At 34.0% G+C, this 26,777-nt stretch overlaps 1 protein-coding gene across 1 annotated transcript in view; it reads right to left on the reverse strand.

Moving 5' to 3' along the window:
• The window catches only part of LOC123643397 (sperm-associated antigen 16 protein-like), a 312,541-nt gene extending 303,582 nt beyond the window's left edge, over positions 1-8,959 (reverse strand). Inside the window, exon 1 of the mRNA XM_045558912.1 lies at positions 8,837-8,959. The gene's annotated coding sequence lies outside the window, so the exon portion shown is untranslated. The remainder of the gene's footprint in view (positions 1-8,836) is intronic.
• Positions 8,960-26,777: the final 17,818 nt, after the last annotated feature.

Consider the following 26,777-nt stretch of genomic DNA (forward strand, 5'->3'; position numbering starts at 1 on the left):
AGGCTGAAGGCAATGCACTGGAGTTTCCTGTTGGTCAAACACATTTTATGATTAAAGTACCTTCAATATTTATATGTGATAATCCTATTTCTTATTCATTTCAAATAGATAAAAAGGTAGATACATGCCTCTTCTTTGGTCTTAACTCCCTATCAATCATCTATCCCTATAATTCCACTGGCAATCTGAATAAAAGGAAGAAATAGTCATTAATATTATTCAAAGAGGGGGTAAACAAATATCTTTAACTTTAGAATGTGTTGTATAATTTTATAAAATATTGAATTAAATAACTATGTTTTATAATATATTAATCTTTACTCTTCCTTAAGAACCTACTTGGTGGCAAAGGGGACAAAGTGATGAACTTGAATTAGACTCAAAGGGCTTTAATTTTATCTGGAACAGCATCAAACCCAGTGTCAGAAGCAGATGCTTTCAAATGCCTTTTGATAATCAGGTCGTACTTAACATCATGTTAAAACAGAGATAACATGTTGCGCTAAGGAGACCTGGACTTTGACACTAGAAGGAACAGAGTTGCAATCTCAAGGTTAACACTTACAGTTGTAGACTTTGAAAAAGTTATTTAACATCTCTGATCCTCAGTTACTTCATCTAAAATATGGTGAAAATATTCTCTAACTTGCAACGTTGTTTGTTATGATTAAATATAATCATGTGTCTAAAGTGCCTGACAGAATAAATGCTATTTTCATTACAGATATTAAAAATATGAGGAACTAAATTGTCTATTTTGCTCTGTCTAAATTTCATACCCTCTTAGACAATAATATAAATACCCTAAAATTGATTTAAAAAATAAGGCTTTTCACTAATGAAATAAAAATCAATTGGGCAAACATATGGGGAAAATTTCTGAGAAGATTTAGCTCATGTTACTTTTATTCAAAGGATGACTTTTTAGTTCCTGGTATTTTCTTTTGGCTTGTTACTTCCAATCATAGAATTTGATCCAAACCATACAAATCAACATAAAAGATATTACAATAGGATATATTAACTATGACAGGAGTATTGAGAATATTCAAGTTATTCTAAACAATGAATTAGAGATTTTACTTATTCTTATCTCATCCTACTATACCATATCTTTATATTACATTTTACTGGATGAAATTTAAATGAACTTCATAAAGTATGAAGGAATTATTTCTAACTCTTACAGAACTGAAATAATCTCATAAAACTAATCTATGCATATCAGTTGGAAATACACAGTCATTATGAATCATTGTTTCCATTACTGAAAGCCTTTTTTTAAAGGCTGATACCCATATACAAAAATCTAGTCTTCCCGCTGCTGGCCACTGTAATGCTATTTATATTAACTGCGAAGGAAATGAGGGAAAGAATGATGGTATTTGTGATATGTATGCAAATGTTTTATGTGGAGGGTATGAGGTATACAACAATTTTAGCAGAGTTAAATAACAATTTTTCAAAATCTTGTAGCATATTAAATTGATCTCTTTAATATAAAAATGGTTTTACTATGTATTAAAAATACTTATTTTTAATAAAAAGTAGATTATTGGTAAAATTCTGTTCTACCTAAAAAGCAAAACATTTGATTCACAGTCTATAATAACTTACAATCTATGTACTTACACCTAAACCCAATGGCAAATTTAAATGATGCTAATGTAAGTTATGAAAATCTTATGCATTTTATAAAACACATACAATAAGTGAATTTTTTAAATGAATGCTTTAAGAAGCAATTGATACCTATCCAAATGTTACTCCTCTTGGGAAAGATATTAAGAATAAGCCAGTTAGTTATGTTTGTGGAAAATCAGCATTTTTTACTTTTGATACTAATGATACTCTGGAAAAAAAAACATAATGTCCATCTTAATCAGTGTAACTTGCCTTAGAACACAGTTTCTACCATATTTTTAATGAAGTAAGAGAAATTATTTGGAAAACAGAGACTGTTGAGCATTAAAGTGATAACATACTGGAAGCTACACAGGTAGCCAGAGAAAAATGAGGGGAAAAGAAGAGGTTTATTAGTCTGAAATAAAAGTTATAATAAAATGAAGATAACTTTGAGGAAATGGAAAACTACATTCTTTCAGAGGCAATATTGGGAACTGATGGACAGATAACTTCAGAAGTCTGATAAAGTCCGTGTCATCAAATTATAGAAGCAGAAGAGGTGGACTATATTGTTATTGGAAAAGAAAGAGGTGCATAAACCTGGGGACACAAAATTGCATAATTTATATATTTCTTAAATATTTATTTAGTGGCAATTTTGTGCTATGCTTTGGCATCAATAGAAATGGAAGAAAGGAAAAGAAATTAAAATGAAATACACTATATCTGACAAACATGGCAGGTTCTATAGACACACATTTAAGTACATTTATTTTTTCAAATATAGCTACTTGTAGCACATCTCTAAAGCCATTAGCAATTACGTAAAATGTTAGCAAATTGGTAAGGCTCATCTTATTGTGGAAAAAAAGGCCTCACTTACCAAGTTTAACATTTTAAGTACTTTACAAAGAAATAATTAGCAAAATTCTATGTGGTACAAAGTTTTCTTCTTTGTCTCTTGGGACACCTAATATACAGGAACAAGCCTGGAGAGCTTTTGAGAGAAGGCAAAGTAAACCTTAAGGATACATGCAAATTCTCCTGTTGACAAGGGGAAAAGATATGCTGGGCAGATGAAATAACAAAGGCAAAGCTTTTCAAAGGAAAGAGCATTGTATTTCATGTGGTTAGTGTATTTTAAAAAACTAACAGTAGGTAATTGCTATTAGCTAATGCTATTTATTTAGGGAGAAAACTGATGGCAGTTAACTCTATTTAGGTAGCTAACGCTATTTATTTAGGATATAATGTGTTTTAAAAAAACTGATGGTAGCTAATGCTATTTATTTAGGAAGAAAGTCCTTGCTTTTGCATAGGATATGTGTAATATGAAGGCCTTTGAATCAAGGTTTCCAAGGCAAGGTGCATCACAATATGTAAAAACAATGCAATGAAGCTTCTTTTATGTTGAATATTTTTGTAGTTTGGAGCATTTTGGATATTTTTAAGTTGATTAATTTTATGTAAACTAGTCCTTTGATGGTTAGAATCTTCATAGTCTTTTGTGTTGAGCCAGGGAGTGATCAAAAAGATGTTTCCTACCCCCATAAAATTTCATAATTATTTTTCAGCAAAGCATTTAAAAGAAAGTTGACCTTAAAGATGAGTTATGCTTTTTTCCCCAAAACACAAGTATTCCCAATTTGTTGACCTTCTTGTCATGACAAGCATTTGCCAACAGTGTGCTATAAGCAGACATTTTTGAAAGTAATAATACAATTAATCATTCTATCAAAGTAAAGGTGACATTTTTACAGTGAGCAGAAAAAAAAAGGAACCACTTTCAAAAGAAACTTGTGCTACAGAACATTTGATAACAGATATTTGACACCGTTTCCCCTGCGAGATCTATGTAAGGACAGTAACCTTTAAAAGTGCTTCCATCTAACTGTTTTAAAAATGTAGAAGCAGAATTTTCTAACCTTGTTTTAAAATATTTGATAACTTCTGATCAATTTATAAGACCAACTCGTTGACCTCAGGATAAGAAAAAAGCTTAGCAAAATTTTAACAAAAATACCTTTGCATAATTAGTGGATGAATTTGAAAGTCGAGTCTGCATATTGGTAGGTACAGACAATGATGCTTTTTTTTCCTTTTAGAGTTTTGTATGTTTTTTAGGGGATCATTTTCAACTCTCATAGCTGCTAAATCCAATCATAGAATGGATTTGTGAATTGTTGAATTATAGTCATTAGTTGCAATCATTAAAACAGTATTTTTTGAAAATATAAATATGAATTATCTTTTGTCACTGAGATAACACTGTAATACTATTGTTATTGTTTGGTCAGAACCAATCAAAATCAGAGGACATAAAATAACAATACAGAATTTTTAAATATTGCTAATTATATCTTGCTGTCATTCTTTTTATTTCAGGTATGTATATATATATTATTACATATATAAAATATCATAATAGCAGTAAATGCTTAAAACATTTTTACCAAAAACGTTTGGAGACTACTGTGTTAGAAATCTGAAGAGGTTAAGTAAGTAGATTTTAAAAGGCATGGAAATGGCCAACGGGCAAGAAGAGGGCAGACTGAAGTTGGAGAGGTAGCCTATTCCTGACTCTGCCACTGAGCAGTTGGCTTAGCTGGGCTAACTTATTTTTCCTACCGAAGCTTCCGTTTTCTCAACTGGAAAATAAAGATAACATGATACCCACCAGATCAGATTCCTGGAAGCATTCTATAGATGTTGCAGGTATAGTGATGGTGCATAGTACATATTCAGTAAAGGTTAACCATAAAATCAGCTCTTGTGATAGTGAGCTTTGGTACATAAAAAAAGCCAAAGCTTTATCTTAATCTTTATCCCTGCTTCCTAAATGTCTGTGTGTTCACTGAGGTCAGGGACTCTGTCACATCATTTCTCTAGAACCTAGGATGTTGCTTGGCACATAGATCTCCAATATATTACTAAGCTGAATATGGCGGAGGAATAAAGGAGCAAAGGTACCAGCTTTACCTTCATTTCCAACTTCAGCCTTCTGAATAACTTAGGCTTCTCTAAGAGTTTACCAGAGCCCATCTCAAGAAACCAACAGTGCAATGTGCAAGCTGAACTTTTGAGTAGACATGAGGCAGACACCAAAAAGGTTAACACTTTTTGTGAGTTTGCAGTTTTTCCACTTTATAGGAACTCACAGTGACCACTTGCTAGATCTTTTGGCTAAAGCTAAATCAGGAGGATGCTGTATGCTGAATGGATGCCTGCAGTTAGTTAGTATAAAGAGCAAGCCACAGCCACCAAAGGCAGTCCAGGTCACAAACCCTCTGTGTCCTATTCATTGAGAGATAAAAGGTCAGCAACTTTGTAGCCAGCCCAGCCCTGATGCAACTCATAGATGCATTACTCAGCTCATTCTCATTCTATGTTTTACTGTACAGTGACCACATTCTTTCCTTTAAAAATAAATCAAAAGCCTTATTTTCACTGGGCTTGTGAATGACTACTCATCACATTGCATTTATTTTAAACAGGCTTCCAAATCACTGATGTACATTAGGATGTTGCATGTTGCTATTTGGAAGGGCATTATTATTTTTCATTAAATTTACTATATGTTATAACATTTTCTGACAATCTTATTTTTTAATTTTAATAAAATAGTTTTACTGTTTCATAACTTGAAGAAAAATATACACAGCCCTGTAAAACAGAGCAATTTCACGAGTTCCCAAACTGCAAGTTATTTTATAGCCTCAGTTTGGTAATTATAAAGATTTATATCCCTCTCCTTATCCCCCACAAATTCAGAGCTGATATGTCCAGTTGACTTAGAGTTTGACTTAGAGGTCTCCACAATCATATCTTTGATAATAAGCTGTTAGATTAGATTAATGATTTAAAACTAATATGTTTGAGAGTGGGAGAAGGAGGTTTAAAACGAATTTATAGGAATATAATCCACTGGTCACTTTCATGTTTCATCAAAAAATATTTTAGAGGGTGTCTCAATAGTAATTGATCACAGTGAGGTGACAAAATATACTGTTACTGCTTTGTTAATAATAGAAGGAAGTCATTCATCTCCTTTTAGGTCCAGAACTTCAGTATAACCTGACAATTTATCATTGATCAAGGAATTAATATAGTCTAAAAATTATCAAGAAGAAGCACGCCAGTATACCAGGGATGCAATTTATGTTGTAAGTCAGATAATGTCATCCATATCAATATGCTATATAGTTATTACTATTGCACAGAAAAAAAACTATAGCTATCCTGGCTGCCCTTTTAAGCACCTCATAATATTTAACTATAAATATAAATTTATTTTAACTTCCTTATGAACCATTTGGATAAAAAACAACTAATAATTCCATATTATATGGGCCACATATAACATGTACCTTTAAAAGCTACGCATATAATATGAATTTTTAAAGATCTGGGTGATTCAAGGTTTGTTTTGTTTTGTTTTTTAAATAAATAAGGTACATCTGAAACAAAGTCATCAAAATTGCCTAATGCAGCTTTAGTGATATGATTCTGTTTAATTTTAGTATTGCTCTCATATTTTATTTGTATAATTTAGTATTTTAATATTTTAGTTAACAATTTGCCTCATATAATTATTTATAACTAAATTAAGTGAATTCTCTGTGCTTTCCATGCTAGTTTTCTACAGTACATAGATATCAATTTAATTTTTGCAACTACTTGGTTTGAGAATATTTTCAGAAAATAAACTCATTAAATGAACTTTATTTCTAATCAATGATGCATTTACTATATACTTATGAATAACATTTCATTTATACCAAATATTTTAGAGCCCTTTTTCTAGTATTAATTAATATAAAGCTAGCATGTATAATAAAATTACAATGATAATATTAGTAATATAAATATTAATTTGCCATTGAGTCAATTTAAGAATATTTATATTGATTAAAGTGATACCATTGGGATTCACAGACTCTTCTACACTCTTACATTTATTCTAAATGCAGTTCTGTTACTACTACTATGCTAAAGGCACTGTGCTGTGCTGAATCTTCCTTTTTTTCCTGACACTCTGGGGAATAAGAATAGTACAGAAAGAGCTTACAACATCAGGGAGGAAAGTCACCATCAACAAACAACTATATATACTTAAGGCAGATATATGAGAGCCTTTTTCTTTTTTAATTAGAGTAGTTTTACTTCCAAGCATTAGTACTTCAGTTTTTCACATGAGGGAAAGTAAATAAGAAATATACTTTCTTAGAACATTCAATTATGGTATTTGAGAGAGAGAGAGACAGAGAGAGAGAGAGAACCTGAAGTCAATAGAAAATGAACATAAGATTTAGGTCACTGCTAAATTAATATTTTTTTCTATGGGTATTCCTTTACCAATTGTTTTTATACACACTTCACATCTAAGTTTTTAGGGCTAAATGTGTTGAAAATCTTTCTTTTCCATTGATTCTCCATTAGCAGGAGTGAAGTCCACTGCATCAGTGTCTAAGCTATTTTAAAGCAAGGAGGGGGTTGTGGGACCTTTGTACCCAACAACAAATCATTCTGATCTTATTCTAAAGTCATGTTTGATATACTCTTCCCACAATGCCCCCTTGACTTCTGCTTCCTCAGAAGTCTGAATCTTTGCAATATGTGACTAAGAAATGTGCAGCTCTACCATTAGCTTTTTTCCTATAATATGTGAGGCTGAGGATGTATTGTTCTCCATTCATCCTAAATAAATTTGCCTCAGAGGACTAAATAGGGCCTCACATACTGAACTTCTACCCCTGTTCACACCATCCATCATCATATTCCTTTATTTATGCCAATCAAGTTTTGCATATGGGAAGATAAATGGGAAGAAATTACAAGTACTCTTTTTCATTGACCTAGGTACCAGAAACTACAGATATTTTGTCTTTTCTGGAGTCCTTGTTTTCCTTGTAATCTTTATCCAATATTGCTAACTAGGCTACAGGGACCTTGTTCTGTACATTTTGGCATTCTTCAAGTTATGCAAATCTGTGCTCAATAAACTTGTGTTATCTCTTGTCTTACTTGCACCTTCAGTTCCTTTCTCTCACCCTGCTCTTGCCCCTAAACAAATAAACATGCTGTCTACTATCTGAATAAAGGAGGATCCTTCCTTTGACCCTAGAGATACAATCTTTTCTCCTATTCATATTCGCAGTCAAACTGAAAGGGTAGTCCCTACATTTTTTTTTTCCGTTTCTTTACATTAAATTCACTCTTGAACCCACAGTTGTCCAGGACTGTCCAATTTTAGCTCTGAAACTGAGATTTTTCTATGACTTAGGAAAAATCTCAGTCCTATATAAATCGAAAGAGTTGGTCACCCTAAACTCCACCTCCTGCCATAATCTCCATCACCAATTACTCTCAAAATTCTGGTAAACTTCCTATCTTTAATCCATTTTCTCCTTTTCATCCTCACAGACAATATTCTAGCTCAAATTCTCATCTCCTCGAACCTGGTACATCACATTCCTCATGAAACTGGTTCTCTTACTCTACTATCAATCTGATTATGTTGCCTTGTTTGCTTAACACTCTTTAATAGAGTCCCTCTGAAATAGTTTAAAGCTTAAATAATTCATGATCTTGTCCTTGTCTATCTGTACATTCTTGCCTGTCATTTTTCTCTTTTTCCTTAAGCTCTATCCATGTATATTGTTATTCTCAGAATATGCCATTGTGGCCTCATGCTTCTATGGGGCTTTGTACATGTATTGCCTTTTCCTAGAATCCATTCTTCTCCAGGTTACCTGCATATCCTACTTACCCTCCAAATCTCTGCTCAAGAATAGCCTCCCTTGGAGACCATCCACACTCTTCCAGCAGATGTGGGTTCTCGTTGATCTTCCATTTTAAAACATATCCCATTTCATTAAAATAATCAATTCTCTTTTCTTTACCAAACTCCAAGTTGCTTAAGGGAAGGTACAATGTGTTTCCCTTTTGTTTCCCATGAACCAGCAGAGTTTCTAGCTCAATAAACAATTGAATTAATGTTGAATGTGGTAATTTTATTATTTTGACAGACTAGCACTTAGGAGGCAGAATAGATAGGAATACATAGAAAGGATCTTATAAGTAGGAACTTATTACCATCCTTTTATCTTGCATACCCTTACACAATCACTTTTTAAGTTGTGCCCAATGCCTGAGAGTAAGAGTGATTAGACATATCAAATCCTAGGAAAACGGTGGATAATTTGCTTACCGTTCTTGCATCCCATAGAGACAAGGACTTGTCTGCAGAACCCGTGAGAAGAGTATTGGAGAAAGGAAAAAACTCAATGCTGTTCACGGAGTCTGTATGTCCATACAAAGTACATTTGCATATTTCACTGTATGGAGAAAAATTAAGAGTTAAAGTTTTAGGAGTTAGTATCTAAATTTTGTCTATACATGCTAATAAAGATAATTTAAAGGTCTGAGGCATAAAGTAATTTTATAAATGGCAAAAATTTTACAAAAACATTTTGAAAGGAAAATTCTTAACCACCTTATGTTCTAAGTAGTTTGTAGCATAAAATTTACTAAATTTAAATTACCCTAAATTTGTAGAATCACTTGGTAAAGTCATCTTTATACTATTTCATTTATTCCTTATCATGAAATGACTGCATAAAAATTGTCCCCATTTAATAAAGGAATATGTTAAGAAAAGGAAATATTGCACTAATTCAAAAGACCAAATAAACTTTTTAGATCATTATTTTTCTTAATTTTTTCTCAGCCTTGGCTGTATTTTGAAATCACCTGAGACACTTTTCGAAACTACTGTAATAATATCCACATAGAAGCAGAGAGTAGAACAACACTTATTAGAGACTGGGGAAGAGAGTGGGGAATGAGGGGAAAGTTGGTCAATGGACAGAAAGTTACGATTAGAAGGAATAAATTCTGGTTTCTATTGCATAATAGAATGACTACTGTTAGCAGTAAAATATTGTGTATTACAAAATAGCTAGAAGAGAGGCTTCTGAAGGTTCTCACCACAAAGAAACAGTAAGCGTGTAAGGTGATGAATATGCTGTCAACCTGATTAGATCATTATATAACAGACATGCATTGAAACATCAAATTGCACCCTGTAAATATGTACAATTACAATATGTGAATTAAATAATTAACTAAACCAAAAAGAAAAAAAGAAACAAAATACTGAGACGTGGTCCCAAGCCCCAGACATTCTATTTTAATGGATAACAGAGCCCTGGCATTAGTGTATTAACAACTCCCCTGGTAATTATAATTTGCCTTTAGGACTGAGAATCTAAACTAGTAGGTTTCAAAGTGTTTTACCCAGACTACTAGCATCAGCACCACATGGATATGTGTCTGAAATGCAAATTCTCATGCCTCATCTCAAACCCACAGAATCAGACACTCTGGAGTTGGGCCCAATAATCTGTGTTTTAGCCAAGGGATTCTGATACATGTTAAAGTTTGAGAAGCACTGATGTAAACTAATAGAAATGACTGAGAAAGGAAGACAGCTGCATCTGTGGCTTTTGCTATTTTACCAAAGGGGCTGCTTCTTAATGAAACCAGGTATACATAGAGCAGTATTACTTCTCTCTGTGTAACGACTGATTGCCTTTAAGTAACTTTATGTATAAAACTGTTATAAAAATAGGGAAAGAATAGAAGTAGGATAAGTATTAAGTGCTGAGAACAGAGGACTCAGTGTAAGTACATTCCTAATATGATAATCAGTTAGTTAATCTCTGATTAACTGGTTCCTCTCTGGCTTGAACCATGCTGTATTCAATAGCATGGTGTAATGACAAAACTCTGCAATGGTAGCCAGGAGACTGCATGTCAGTCCTGACTTTGACATGAACTAGTAGCGTACCCATAAATAAATCATTTAATCTCAGTGTTAGTAGATTTCCTTCTTGTGTGAATAAAATTATTTAATTTGATACAGTCAGAGATCTAGTCCAGCTCCTATATTCTGATTCTTTAACCAAGGTTGTAAATGTAACGTGGTAGGGGAGAAATCAGCTTGAGCAGAGAGTAGAAGAACTCTTAGAAGCAAATTTTATTCTTTCCTTCTTAAATTTTGACATTTTTGAGAAGTCAAGAGGTATTAAAATTTGTGTGTACGTAAATAAGTATGTATGTTACTCAACAATACACTCCTTTCCTATCAAGGTTAAGTATTATAGTAATTAATATCTGGAACAAGAACATAAAATTGATAAATTTATTAAATAGGTATATTTTGTAATAATTTCTTTACCTTCATATTTCTGTTTTTGATAAAGAAATATTGGAAAATTTAATATCTAAGTATTTGATAACTAAAGCCAATGATGTATCAATATAATTTATATACTAGGAGTCAACAATGGCCTATGGACAAACTTATTTTTGTAAATAAAGTTTTATTAGAATATGCCAATTTGTTTACATGTTGTCTATTCTGCTTTCCTACTACAGTAGCAGAGTTGCTTAGTTACAACAGAGATCATATGGTCCACAGCCTAAAATATTTAATATGTGGTCCTTTAAGAAAAAGTTTGCTGACCCATGATATATACCAACATATGTGAAAATTTACAGATATGCTTAGGTTTTACTTATGATATTCAATTTTTTGAGGGAACTACTAAAACTTACAGAACAAAATTATTTTCTTCTTAAATGTTTTATGTAGAAATCTTTTTTAATGATTCTAAAAATATAAGTACAAAAATTTTCTTTAAAAGTTTATATTCCAAAGCCTACTATCTTGAAATAATCATCTTTAAATATTAGTGTAATTGTTCCAGTTATAGCTTTATGGAGAGACATGGAGGTGGCAGGCGGGGGGTGGAGAGAGAGAGAGCGGAAAAGAGATAGAAATAGATAGATATTTAGAGAGAGATTGAGTTAGAGGAAGACAAATAGATGAGAATTGTATTCTCATTTATAAAAATAGTAAATTATGACATTAAATTATATGGAAGTTAATCATAAAGCAAAACAAATATAATTAAAGGCATTGCTGAGTGTCAAGTAAATACTTTCCTACTGCAAGAGCTTTCACTCTCTAAAAGATACTCTTGTATTATGAAAAATGTTAAAATTAAGTATGTTATTTTTAATAACATTTTCATTTATAGAAAGTATCATGGAAAAAATGAACATATTTATATTTCCTCCCATTTTCCTTTTACTCATTTCTGAATTTTTAAAAATCTTGTTAATTTTAGAATGTGAAAATCGTAATCACAAATCCTATACTTGTTCAGTGTTCTCCCTCCCCTAGACTCCTAGTATTTACTTAACATATATTTAAATTAATCCTTTGCACCCATAATTTAGTATGTTAAGTAGTTTCATGATTATTCAGTGCTTCACCAGTAATTTTGACTGGTTATAATATTTTGGGTCATATGTTTTTCTCCTCAAGTGTTTGTAGGGAAACGTCTCATTGTCTTGTACCACTGGCAAAGTCCAAGGCCACCCTCATCTCTCCTCCCCTTCCCTCACAACCTCCTTTGTGGATGATTTGCTTTTTATGCCCACAAGCCCTTTTAGTTCTTTCACAAACATTGAAGTTCAGAAATTCTAGCACAAGCATGCCTTGATAGAAATTTCCAGCTATTATTCCCAGACTTTTGCTATTCCAGGAAACTTTCTTCCCCTATATTTTTGTTTTTTCTCCTCTATTTATTCCATTTATTTTGTTTAGGAACATTATGTTCTATTTTGTCCCATTTGCCTCTAAGTTTAATGTTTTTTTCTATGATCCTTGCATTCTTTTTTTCATTTTCTCATACCTGTTCTTTATAACTCTCAAGTATGTTTATTCTATTTGTGTGTTGGGTAGGGGGAGAGCAATCAAAACCTTTTAACTCAGCTTTGTATTTCACTTCTTTCTTGATCTTCCTCAGTCTGCTTTTCATCTGCATCTATTGTTTTATAAAATCATAACCAAATGCTTTAGCTCTTTTGATGTTTTGTTTTATTATATAAAAGCAATTTAAAATATAGCATTTTAGTAATTTCTTTGAAAATATAGAGTACTTTTTATCTGAATTCTTGATTTGATATCTTCACTTATGTGATTCTTTATGAATTGTATGTTTTTCACTGGAATTTGGTTTATATTCATTTATTCTTCAATTTTTGCAATTCTTCTTAAGCTCTGGGTTTGTTCCTTTTTATTATGACTTATCTTTGCATGGGGTCAGCTATTTGCCAAAGATTAATGGCAAAAGGAGGGAAATTAGGAGGATTAATTGGCAGAGGAGGGAAAGGTAATGTTTAACTTCTATTTAGATTTGTTGTGTTCCACAAAAACTTCTCACCAGGTGTTACTGATTTGATCCTTGAAGTTCAACACTTCTCTATTTTTTTTTTCACTTTAAAGCATAGATGTATCTTGCTGCAAAACCCCTTGAGTCACAGGCTCTGTGTTAACTCTAAATGCTCCTGCCTCCCTTATCATCCTCAATCTGCTTCATCTATGGCAGTTTGCTTTATCTCCTTTATCTAGCAAAAAAAGTGGCTTATTAGGATTCATTCTTCCAACCATGGGATACAGTAACCAGTTCTGAACTTCTCCTCTCACAAAAAGCAACTATAAAATTATTAATACACACATTATATAAAGCAGCTGTTTATTGGCACTGAACAAAACACAACACAGGATGGTAATCCTTAAGAGAAGGAAAGCTCAACATGAACTCTGTGACCTCCCAGACTTTCTTCTATTTTTTATTTTTTATTTCAGCATATTATGGGGGTACAAATGTTTAGGTTACATATATTGCCTTTGCCCCATCTGAGTCAGAGCTTCAAGTGTGTCCATTCCCCAGATGGTGCACACCATACCCATTAGGTGTGAATACATCCATCCTCTCCTCCCCACTCCCACCTGCCCAACACCCTATGAATGTAATTACTATATGTACACATAAGTATTGATCAGTTAATACCAATTTGATGGTGGATACATGCGGTGCTTGTTTTTCCATTCTTGTGATAGTTCACTTAGTTGAATGTGCTCCAGTTCTATCCAGGATAATACAAGAGGTGGTTGATCACCATTGTTTTTTGTGGCTGAGTAGAACTGCATGGTATACATAGACCACATTTTATTAATTCACTCATGTATTGATGGGCACTTGGGTTGTTTCCACATCTTAGCAAATGTTAATTGTGCCGCTATAAACATTCTAGTGTAGATGTCCTTTTCATAGAATGTCTTTTGTTCCCTTGGGTAGATGCCCAGTAATGGGATTGCTGGGTCAAATGGTAGTTCTACTTGTAGCTCCATGACTTTCTACTTGGAAGCATTTTCCTGCTATTAAATCAGAAGGAGAACCCAGTATAACTGAAGTCTCATCGAGCTAAGAAGCAGTGAGAAAGGCCTGGGTTGCTGAGTTGTTTGGAATTTGCAGTATAGGATACCTGATAAAGGGGAGCTAAGCTGGGAATGAAAATAGTTTGGGTGAGAAGTCACCATGCATTTTTGGCCAACTTCTAGACTGCATTTCCACAGAGTAAGATTCCACCAGGCCTAACAGAGATTTCCTATTCTATAGTTGAGAGCTGAACAATGATATCAGAGGTTAGTCATTGCTATAAAACACTGGAGTTTAATCCTAGCTGAAGTGGAAAGAACTCACTGAGTACCTTAGACTTTCAGTTGGTAATTCTGGAAAGTCCCCATCATAGAAGTAAAGGTCATCTTCACGAATTAAATTCAAAACAAAAAGTAGAGTTGCCTTACCAAGGAATAAAACCAAGCATGAAAGGGTAAAAATGATCTGCCTATAATTGAACTGTTCACTAGAACAGAACTCACTACCTTTTATAGGAAGATGACATTCCTTAAAATTTGTCATTAACAACATCCAGCAAATAATTTTTTTAAATTGCTACATATATGAAGATGTAGAAAAATGCAAGCCATACAGAAGAAAAGAAAAACAGTAATAGAAAAAAAAATCCTGAATCAAATATTGGAAAGCAAAGACCAAGACTTCAAATGATTTATTATAAGTATGTTCAAAATTTAAAGGAACAGAGAGTTATAATGGGTGCACAAATAGAGAATTTCATATGGTAAATGCAAACCATAAAAAAGAGGCCCATGGAAGAATGAGTAAGTATAACATGTGAAATAAAAATTTCACTGGGTGAGCAAAATATCAGATTGGATACTGCAGAAAAAAGGAGTAGCAGTATAGAAGACAGAACAATAGAAATTATCTAATATGAAGAACAGAAAAAAATATTGAAAACCATGGATACAGTATCAGTCATGGTAGAAAGATTTCACTAAGTCTAACATATGTATAATTAGGTTTCAAGAAGTCAGAGAGAAGGAAAGAGGGAGAAAAGAGGCAGAAACATTTTTGAGGAAATAATGGGCAAGATATTTCCCAATTTAATGAAAAAATCAACATATAGTTTGCTGATCCAAAAAGCTCAGCAAAATCTAAACATGGTTAATAACAAACAGAATGCACCAAAGTATATCAACCTGTCAAAAGCAAAACTTAAAACAAAAATCCTAAGTAGCTATAGATAAAAGAAACATAACACACAGGAAACAATGATACAAATGGCAGCCTCCTTAATAGAAATTATGAAGGCAGAATAACATTTTTGAGGGATGAAAATTCAATATTCAGCTAAAAATACCTTCAATCATGAGGACAAGACAAATTTTCAGATATATAAAACCTGATAAAATTCATTACCAGCAGATCTATCCTACAAGAAATGCTGAAAGTTATTCAAATAGAGTAGAAATGACACCAAATGGAAACAAACATCTGTATACAGAAACGAATGAAAGCATCTGAAATGATCTAATATATTTTGTCTTAATTAAACAAAAATAAATATAGCTTGTCAGAATGTTTTTTCCTTCTCTTTTCACTCTCCTGATATTTGGAACACAAAAAATACTTTGGAATATACATTCAATTATTCACAGAATAATTGTGATATTTTCTCTTATGCCTTCTGCTTTCTAAAGACATACATTACATAGTTGCTGGGAGGTCTTTTATTTTTAATTAAAAAGAAAATAAAAAGGAAAGCCAACATCAAAAAATTGTTAAATATGGTAAAAAAAAAAATAAAATTCCACCAAAGATTTCATAGAAAAATAAGTGAAAATAGATAAAAGCAACAAAGATAACAAGAGGGGAAGAAAGATGATCTGTGAACAGCATCATCAAATATGAGGATATAACTAATATTTGTAACTCCTTTGGGCTGTTACTAAAATAGACATTCACTGGTGACTAACATAAGCATCACCACATGTAAATAGTTCACTAGTAGTGACTTTTTAAAAGATTGAATTTATTAAATAGAAGTAAACCTGAATAGGATTTTTACTTTCTTTAATTGATGCATTTCAACCTTTAAATAATTATACTCTCACCTTTAAAAAATTCACATATAGAATATGCCATTAATTAAACTAAAATTTATTTTATTTGCAATTTTAGTATTTTTAGGCAAATTTCCAGTATTATGAGTATTATCTTTGTTATCACAATAATAATCTAACAATATACATAGAGAACATATAATCTAGTAATGTGTCTTTAAATACATATTATATTAAATATTGGCAAAATATTATACACTTTCATAATTTATATTCAGGCTTTGTCCATTGTCATTAAAGCCCAATTCAATTATTTGGGAGTACTTTATATTCCTTTATGGTAGTGGGGTAGAGGGAGCAATTCTTCAATGATATATTATAGCTCACGCAGTTTCCCAAACAAAATAGAAAAGCCAGGTCTTCACATAGCTTAAGGGAAGAAAGAACTGCTCAAGAGGGGAAGAAATCTGCTCACAAGTCACTGGCTTAAGGTGTGGGACATCCCTGGCAGATAGACTGAAAGTGCAGGCTTTTGAGAGATTAATTGGCTGCCAGAGAAGGAAGGCCCATTCAGAATTTCTTTGCAAGGTGAAAATGGACTAAAGTGATGGAGCATGACAACACTGCAAAGGATGAAAATGATTTGTACATTTCCATCAAAAATATAAACACTGAAGCCTGATGCAATTTTCTGTTTCCCTGTCATTTTGTAGGAAGAAGTTAGTTCACAAGCAATAGCTCTTTCTTAACTTACCTCTTGTTTTCCTTTATTTCCATTTGTTTCCTCTCTTCTCTTTCCTTGCTCCTTTGATTTAATTTATTATTCTAGTAACTGAAAAATGGGTATTTCTCTAAACTTTCAACTTGCGGTAAAACAGACTTATCTACTCTCCTAGGCCAGATACATTTTCATTTAAAATATATTTTCCATATGTATGCTAACTCTAAGAGGACAGTGTTTTAACACATAGTTTTCCTTTTGGTGAGCCATTTTTGGGTGTTTATTTCCTTTGATGTGTTTTATTTAATACTATTGATATTGAATATGAAATTTCACCTCCAAACCTTAGGCTTGTATGAACATGCAGGTCAGTAAAATGTGGTTAATGGAATTATAGAACATTTAGAGAAAGGCAGCGGTAAGATATTTTTTGAGTGAATATGAAAAGAGTCAAAAAATATCTATCTTTTTTGATCTATCTATCTTCTACATTTGAAGGAGAATAGTGGAATTTATTAACATTTTAACCCTTAGTAAGATCTAGATTTTAAATAATATTTATATAATTGAGGCAATATATAATAAAATTTATGAGCTTATCTTAAATAAAAATTCTTTATGAAATATTAATACTTAAATCTAAAAATTCAACATGCACATAAGTGAAACCTATTTTAACTCCCATACTGCAATTCATAACATCCAAGTTCAGTGAGGAATTTCCCTCAATTCCTAGTTTTTTTATAAAAGTTTATATAGAAGTTACTTTTAAAACCAATGAGAATTCTGCACCTTAGCCAGGCAAAGTCCTCAAGTAACATCCAAATTTTGTCTTCAAAAGTAAACATTTTTATAATGAAAGCATGTATTTGTTTTATATTACCTAAAATAATATAAAATACTTATCATACTATAGTTTCTTTGTGACCATGGCATTTAGTTGAACATATAGTGAAGGGTATGATATTGAAATAAAATCTATTCAGTGGCATCATTGCAGCTCACTGCAACCTCTAATTCCTGGGCTCAAATAATCCTCCTGCCTCATAATCCTCCTGCCTCAGCCTCCCGATTAGCTGGGACTATGGGCTTGCACCACCGTACCTGGCTAATTTTTTCTATTTTTAGTAGAGACTGGGTCTGGCTCTTGCTCAGGCTGGTCTCGAACTCCTGAGCTCAACCTATCCTCCTGCCTCAGCCTGCCAGAGTGCTAGGATTACAGGCATGAGCCACCACACCTGGCCTATTTCTTTCATAATACCCAAACTCTTCTTTTACTTTCAGAGTTTAGGCTTGTTGCCTGCCTTCTATACAATCTGAGTATGTACTGTGTATGCCATAGTCTAAATTGGTTTAAAATACTATTTTCCCTAAATATTATGAAGGACAGAAAGAGCCAGAAGTAAAATGTCACATTGCTGAGTTCATTCACTTGGTTTGGCTTTCTAAAAGTTAATAGACTAAGTAAAATGGTTACTTATGCTTTAGAACCTGTGTCTTATGATGTGGAACTATGAAAGTCAATCCTTCATGTGCCTGAACCTCAGACCTGAGTAAGAAGGAATGAAAGCTCATAGCTTCAATCATGTGATGTTGCTTTTTTTATGTTCTACAGTTAGAACATTTTTTAAAAGGAACTTTAGCTTGTAAAAATTCTGTGATTTAAAATCATCAAGTAACATTTAATGTTTTGTTTTACATATATATATATAAAAAAGGTCAACAGGGTTGTTTTGAAGCATATCTTTCTAAGATAAAAAAGCTTTAAACATAAAAGGAAATAAATTAGCTTTAAAGATAGTTGTGATCAACTTCATTGTTATCTGTAAGTTGATAAAGAGATATAACCTTACATATAGTAAGTCCAAAAACCACTTCTGAAATCTTTTATTCAAACTTCTTTCTACCAGGTAGTTTAATACAATACTCTCACACGTAGCCACACTTGAAACATTCAAATCTTATGTCTCTTTTCCTTTTCATGTCAACCCTTTGAAAGAGATCATAGTCAGAAAATCGGGAATGGGAAAAGTTCATGGCAAAAGGCAAGATCTCTAGCCAGAACAGCTTGGCTCTAGCAGAGTAGGGAGCTCAGCAAGCATAGCACAAATAAGAGAAAGCATGGCTGAAATGAGGGGGGTGGGAATCCTTAGATTATCCAGGGACTGGATTGCTGGAGAAAAGATATTTCAACCCAGCTGTTGCTTCATGCTCAGAGCTTTCCTTCAAAGCTCAGTATCTTCTGACAGTAAAGGGGTAGGAAGCCAAATGGACCCATAACATCCATCACTGTCACATCATCCTGTTTATTTCACTCATAGCAGTAATCACCAGCTGAATGTAGGTTGATTATTTATGTTCTTGTTCCCTCTTGCACTTGCCAGCCATGCCTAAAGTTATACACTCCATGAGGACTCTCGCCTTATCTGCCATATTCCATGACCAAACAGTAGTAGCTCAGAATAGGTACTCAATAAAATATTTGTGATTTTTAATGAAACTACAAATCTTCATGATCTCTGAAGAGACACGATTACTTCCCCATATCTAAACCTCAAACTACTATCCTTCCCTTTGAACTTCATCTTAAAATTCTGAATCTATTATTTATAAGATTTAGGTGGATTTCAATTACCTATAAAGAGAAAGGGTTACATAATCAACAAAAAGGGTACAATAATTAATTTCACTGTAGGAACTATAGAAAGAGCCAGTATTTTAGTTTTTATTTTCTCATATAAAAGTATAGTTGTCAACTTAAATTTCTGACATAATTTACACTCTTTTTCTTAGGAATGAAAGTTCCTTAAGAGTATTAAATTGATAAATCCTTTATTATCATCCTGGATGGTATCAGTCTGAGGGTTTTATCTCTCCATTGTGTTAATTTAAAATGTCAGCAAAAGTGAGCATTTTTAAATGTTTGAATGATGATATGAGCTATTGGTAAAGAAAATGTGAGAAAATATTTTAAGACTATCAGAGGACCTTCACTTTTGGCACATGCCAAGTACACAAGGTTTCTCTTGACTTTATTTGGTTTTACTATCGGAGTCTGTCAGAAATAACTTTATACAAAATGGTAAAACAAGAGGTTTGTTTTTGGAACGTTAGTTCACAATTGTCTCCCTCTTTCTGCTATATAGTCCTTACCCTTCTGGATTGAATAAAAGTCTTATGGTAACACTTTACATTGAGTTATTTTCAACATCTAAAAGCCAGACAGTATAGAATTATCTGTACAGTCTCATTTCTGAGTCCCTGGTGTGTCTACTATTTTCTTTTCTTCTTACTCTTCAAGAAATTCTGTAACAACTATAGGCAAGGGTGAAAGATGGGGAAGTTTGGCAGGAAAGTACTGAAGTGCTGTGAAACTCTAAAAGGAAGAAATTAAACCCGACTTGAACTTTAAGTCAGGATATATTTCTTTATGAATATCCTCCCTAGAAATGAAAATACTGGAAATGGTAGGCACAAATTAAACACAGAGTTCATTTCTCAATTAGTCAAACTTTTCCATTTACTCAAAGGATTTCTTCCTTCTTTCTGGACCCCAGAACTTTCAATCTACTTAACAAGAATATAAAATATGCGAAAACACACACACACACACACACACACAAATGCACAAAAACCAGGCAGACAAAACTAGAAAGGGCAAACAGCATTGGTAGGAGAGCTTCCTTATTATTTTACTCTATCTTATTTTAAGTACCTGTGATTCAATGGCCAAGATATCCCTGTCTTTATTCAATATCTCTTTATACTGAATATAGTGGCCATTCTTGATTTTCCTGACAGTCCAGATTGTGTATAATTTTATTATTTTAAATAAATATAATACATCAAATAATGTATTAAAATGATTTAATTCCATGTCTTTAAAATAGTTACATCCATAATGTACAAATCAGACTAAACTCGTCAGAACTTAACCATTAGGTACTTCTTTTAAAATTGTATTTTGGAATTAATTTCTTTATCACCAGTGTTCCTAGTGATGTCAATATGAGGTTATTCCTCTATGGCAGGGTAATTTATGGAAATATTAGTTTGTATTTATACTGGTTATTTCCCCCTAATTTTTCCACTGAAGCAGGGAAACAGATTTTGTAATTCCTCATTTCTGGGATTTTGGATGGACAGAGAGCAGAAACTACCTGAAGTCAAAGGTTTTACTTTTGTGAAACTTTAAGCTCACACTGGTTACATCTGTAAGAAGCTGCATGAAGCGTTTAAGGACCAGGAGAAAGAATGAGAAAGATTTCCTTGGAGTGGGAAGGGGATATGTATGTTTGTCAGGCCCTGTGAAAAGGAAAGAATTTAGTATCACTCCATTGCATTGCCTAGAGAAGGTAGCCAGATCTCACAGGGAAAGGCCACAAGATTCATCAGAGAGCTTCAGTCTTAGACCCAAGTCTTACCCTGCGTCCAAAGACGCTCCACATGTCATACCTAAGTAACAGACATCACCAAGAAACTGGGGCACTGGATATCTCAGCAATGTGCAGACAACCAATGACTAGCGTAGGCTCCTGATAACTAGTGTTGAATAAGGCCCTAGAACCTTGGTACCATTCTAGGGAAGGGATGCCCTAAGAGTGATAAAGGTAGAATTTCTACCTAGACTTATAAGAAAGAGACTCAAGTCTAAATTAGCTTCACTTCTAGAAAACACAAATGCAATATTTCTTACAAACCCGATTTGTAGGCAGAGATTTATGTGTGGTGAATATGAATATATTCAAAAAATAATTAAAAGTAATTTTATATTTGTTTTTAACAGCAGGATGAGAGAGGATAGAGAAAAGTTAAAATCAGTCCTTGCTACAAAAGCAACACTGCTATGGTGTTCTCAAACTTTGGATCTACTTTCCCTGACCCCTTATACTTTCTTTAAGCTTCCTTGAGCTCCTCCTTCATGGAAATCTACCTAATCATAGTCCGTGTTGTTCACTAATCCCCTGACAACTTTTGCTACTGTTTCTAACACGTATTTAAACTTAGTGGCTTCTCCACCTCATTATTCTTAGGTCAGGCTTTGTTGAACAACTAATTTAATTAATTAATCAATCCATGCTGATGAAATGAGGACACCTGAGAATGCTTCTTTTCAACTAGCATCCTCCCTCCTACTCTTCTATTAAAAAAATTTTAATTATTATGGGTACATACTTATTGTATATATTTATAGGGTATATGTGATGTTTTGATAGGGACAACATGTCATTCCACCAGAGCATATTTTAAATATTTACTTTCTAAATATGATAATAAATACTAAATAAATGCCATAATAAAGCCCTTTTTTTTTTTTCAAGAGAAGTTATTCTGATTGCAGGGATCTTAGTGCGTATAAGAAAAGACACAAGTAAGATAGTGAATTGGTGGAAAAATAAATATTCAGAGTCATGCAGGACCTTGTAATGACCCTTAAAATATATGATTTAGTTGGATTGCCTGTGTTTGAATTTGTTCTTGATCATGAAAATAATTTTGCTGCATTGATATGTTTAAATAAAGTATATCCATTTTATTTCATTTTTATTATAGCAGTAATACAGATAGCAAAATTCAGAATGGAGAGTACTTAACCAAAGCAGTCATAAATATGTAAGAAAATCAGTCAGATCTCAGATCTAATGAATGGAAACAGAAGCTCTAATGGTAATAATAGTAGTTATTTTCTACTTGCTCCCTAATTTTCTTTAAAAATATGGAAAAGCATTTCCCTTTCTGAAATATCTATCTAAATAATAATTGAACTATAAGACAAATAACTTGTAACAGGATCTCATATTTGATCTGTAACTAGTGAATGAAATATGATCATTCTGTTGACTATAATAATATAACAGCAGATTTTTAAGAATCTTTAAAGAATATGTTATCTCGCCTCCACTTCATTTATTCAATGTCCTGTTCCTTTCATATTGAAAATGAAGTTCTCTCTTTTCTTGGTCATTCATTTAATAGTCCATTAAAATATGTCACCTGGCATGTGTTCCTCACCATCATTACTGTGAATTATACTAGGGCACAATGCATTTTACTGCCACCACAATGGATACTCTGCCCCATAAAATCACACAAACAGAAAACTAATTAATGCCTTTAAAGAAAACTATTTCTGTAAGAAATATAAAACCAAGTTTGAAAAAAAAAACCACATGCTTTTCTTTATATTTATAGCATCATATTGTACTAATTTTTCTTAACTTCTACCTGCTTAACTTCTACCTACTTCACAAATTGATTTGTTCATATCATAAATATAATGGCATTTGTATCCTTCATCTACCATGTGCTTTTTATTATACCTCTCATGTGTGATGTGTTCAAATCAGAGACAGAACTTTGTAGTGAAGGCCTATACACAAATACAGCAAAGTGGTCAGCTTAAGATATTAACATGTCAGTTTGTTTTATGAGGTTATAAATATGTCCTATCATGTCTTTATATTTTATGACCTCTGTTTTATGCCTTGGTAGATTTACATATGACATATCCAATTATTCATGTCAAGAATTTAAAACTACCAGTATTTCCATAAAGAAGCACATCCTATTATTTTTTACTACACTTTATCTTTGAATTCAATATGTTTCTTAAATAAAGCCTGGATTTTATGTGAGAAAACATTGTTTTTCTATTAAACAAATCTTTTTTACAAAGCTATATGGACATTTATGGAGCCAGTATTTCTTTCCCTTAAAGTTACATATCTACTGTTTTTTTGGCCAGAATCTGGAACTTGTCTCAATGTGGGTAAAATTTCCAAAACAGAAATTGGGATTGAATGGGCAGTGCCATTACAATTATGCTTAGAGTATTTAATTTTGAGTATCTATTTTTCCTAAGAAAACCCACAATCAGCAAATTATTTATACATATACAAATGACATATGGGCAGTAGTCCTGCTGAAATGACTTCAGCTATTCCATTAAATAATATCTATGTGGCAATATCTTTTGCATTGTGTGATTGAGCTATCGACCTTGATGCTTCCTGGTCATAAGAGTGGGGTGAAAAAGCTGAATCATTTCAGGCAATGACTTCCTCACAAATTGCATAAATAAACAAATATACCTTCTATATATTCTGTCCTTTGGGTGTTAGCAGCAGCTGTACTTGCAGGGTGTCATTCTCTGTAAGCTGTCTCTTAGTTTCATGCTGAGCATACTCTTCTATTTAAATGAAGCAGTGAGGCAGTGAAGCAGCTCAAATTCTGCTTGCTTCAAGTCAACATGATCTGCTCCTGTTTGTGCCTGTCACTTCTTAGCTCATTATGTTGCTGTTAGTTTTGCTTGAAGTATTTTGTTCATCCTTGGGGTATGACCACCCTTCTTCGGATAGTCACATAATTGTTTTCTCATTCAGGTGCCATCCATTTTCATTACATGACTGGTCAGCATGGTTGAAAGTTGGTAAGGATGACTTATATGCCATTAGACATCTGTATTATAAAACCAACTTTTATATGACTTTGTTTTATCATTTGTATATATCACCATTTATACATGATAGAAATATCAACTGATGCATATAAGTGTGTCAATTATTCTAAACAAATCTTCAGGCTTATGTAATTAGCAATTCTTTTGTTCAGCTAAATAACTTATAATGCAGTTTTTGTACCTATTAGTTGGTGCTAGTCTGCTTAATTTCTTCATACAGTAATTCTTAATTCTATGGGATTTAATGGTCGCTTTGAAAAATAAATATATTTAACATTCCATCTATTATATTAAAATGAAATTAATAATCATTTTTAAAATGAATATATTAGCCTAACTATAATATAAAAAGAAATAGAAAGTAATTTATTAATTTTGGGGGCTCATAAACTAATTCTGACATTTACATGACTATAGGCAAATCACATATACTCCCTACATTTATGTATAATCAAAGTGATATTAAAAATGTCAAAAAAAAAGAAAAATGTCAGAAAGTAATTTGAAAACTATAAAATGCTGGCTAAATATTAATCAATATAATTAACTCCGTTTATCTACATATCAAGGAGGTAGGATTTTGATTATTCATCAGAAATGGTTTCCACTAGAGGTCATATCTTACTTAAATATAGTGCTCCAGGTATGATTCTTTTCAGCTGTGGTCAATTCTAAAGCTATGAGGATTCGTTGGTTCATGAGGAGTAGGTATTTGTACTAAAGGCATGCTCAAATGAATTTATTAAGTTGGAGTTTTAGAAACAATCATTTTTTTAATATAAGAACAGGAAAACTCCATGATAATGCACTATGTGATAATACAAATGTAGACATAATACAGTTTGCATTTGCTCTTGCTTCCTGTAAACTAGAGTGATCTCATCTTTTGTATGATGGATTATGGGGATATGGAGAAAAGGGTAGTCAATTGAACATTAGGGAACTCACTCTTGGAGAATAAGAAGGCAGAAAAGTAGATACTGTGTCCTCAGTATTCCCCATCCCCAATCTACAGAGTTAGGGCCCACAAAACATGCAGTAACTAACTGGAGAATTAGCCCTACTGTATGAGTAGTCTTAGCCCATAATAGAATCCAGATCAACTCTGTTGGTACTTAATTTATTACAGAAGAATTCCATCGAGGGGAGGAAGATGGCGGAGTGGAGGTGACCTCCTGGATTTGTGCTCCCAGAGAGGAAGGCGTGGATCTCCACCTGCCACAACGCTAGAGAATTGCTTCTCCACAGGAACGGCGGTGTGAACCCACGGAGAATCACCGTGGGACACGGGGAACAGGAAAAAACAGAGGCGAGTGAGAAATCAGACCGAGATAATTTGGAGAGTGCGGGACGGAAAACAGACAGCGGAGTGCGGGACGGCCGTGCCTGCCTCACCGGCGAGTGGGGCGGGTTCGGCCCCACAGCAGAGCGGCTTGATCTCCCCACTGACCCCCACATCCACTCGGTCAGGGATCTGGCTGAAATTGGTGCAGAATCACCGCGGGAGACGTGGAGCTCCGAGGACAGGTGACATAGGCGGGAGAGAGCTTGGACTCGGGCGGGTCTCCGTGGTGCCCTATCTCTGAAAGGGACAGACGCGGACCTGCACCGAGGCGAGGGGCCGCGAGCGTGAAATATTAAAGCGGGACATTTTTGCTTTTTTTTTTTTTTTTTTTTTTCTTTCCCGTACGGCAGCTCTCCGGCTGGGGAGCCGCTGCGGGCCCTGGCGCCTGCCGAGCTCTGAACGCTCTCGCGTGGTCGCCATCTCGGTTCCCACAGCTAAGCGGAAAGGACCTTGGACTCTGGCAGGCCTCTGCGGTGCCAGTACCCTATCTCTTAAAGGGACAGACGCGGACCGGCACCGAGGCGAGGGGCCGCGAGCGTGAAATATTAAAGCGGGACATTTTTGCTTTCCTCTTCCCGTACGGCAGCTCTCTGGCTGGGGAGCCGCTGTGGGCCCTGGCGCCTGCCGAGCTCTGAACACTTTCCCCTGGCGCCGGCGACCGACAGACGCGCGGTGGCCATCTCGGTTCCCACAGCTAAGCGGAAAGGACCTTGAACTCTGGCAGGCCTCCGCGGTGCCGGAGCCCTATCTCTTAAAGGAACAGACGCGGACCTGCACCGAGGCGAGGGGCCCCGAGCCTGAAATATTAAAGTGGGATTTTTTTTTTTTTTTTTTTTTTCTTTTTTTTCTTTTTATCTCTCTCTTTCTTTCTTTCTTTCTTTCTCTTTTCTTTCTTGTTTTCTCTTTCCTCTTCTTGTTATTCATATTGTTTCTCTCCTTTTTTTTTTTCTTTTCTTTTTTCCTTTCTTTTTCTTTTCTTCTTTCCGGTGTCCCTCCAGCCCAGGAGCTACTGTAAACTCCTGAGTGCTCCAGACCCCCAGCTGTGATTCCTATCGGACCCTGAAAATTACCCCCCAGTGCCAGTGATCTGCGGGGGGGCAGGAACAATTGTGCGGGCCAAGGTCTAATTGCTGCAGAGCCATAGGGTGCCAGGCGACTCCTCAGGAGGCTCCATCCCCTGATCCATAGACCCTCTCCAGGTCCCCTTCCCAGGTGCGAACACTGAGTGCTTCCCCAGACGCAAGAGTGTGGAGCCTGGACCTTGGGAACACTGGGACAGTGT

Source organism: Lemur catta, chromosome 8 (genome assembly GCF_020740605.2).
Source record: "Lemur catta isolate mLemCat1 chromosome 8, mLemCat1.pri, whole genome shotgun sequence".
Taxonomy (NCBI): domain Eukaryota; kingdom Metazoa; phylum Chordata; class Mammalia; order Primates; family Lemuridae; genus Lemur; species Lemur catta.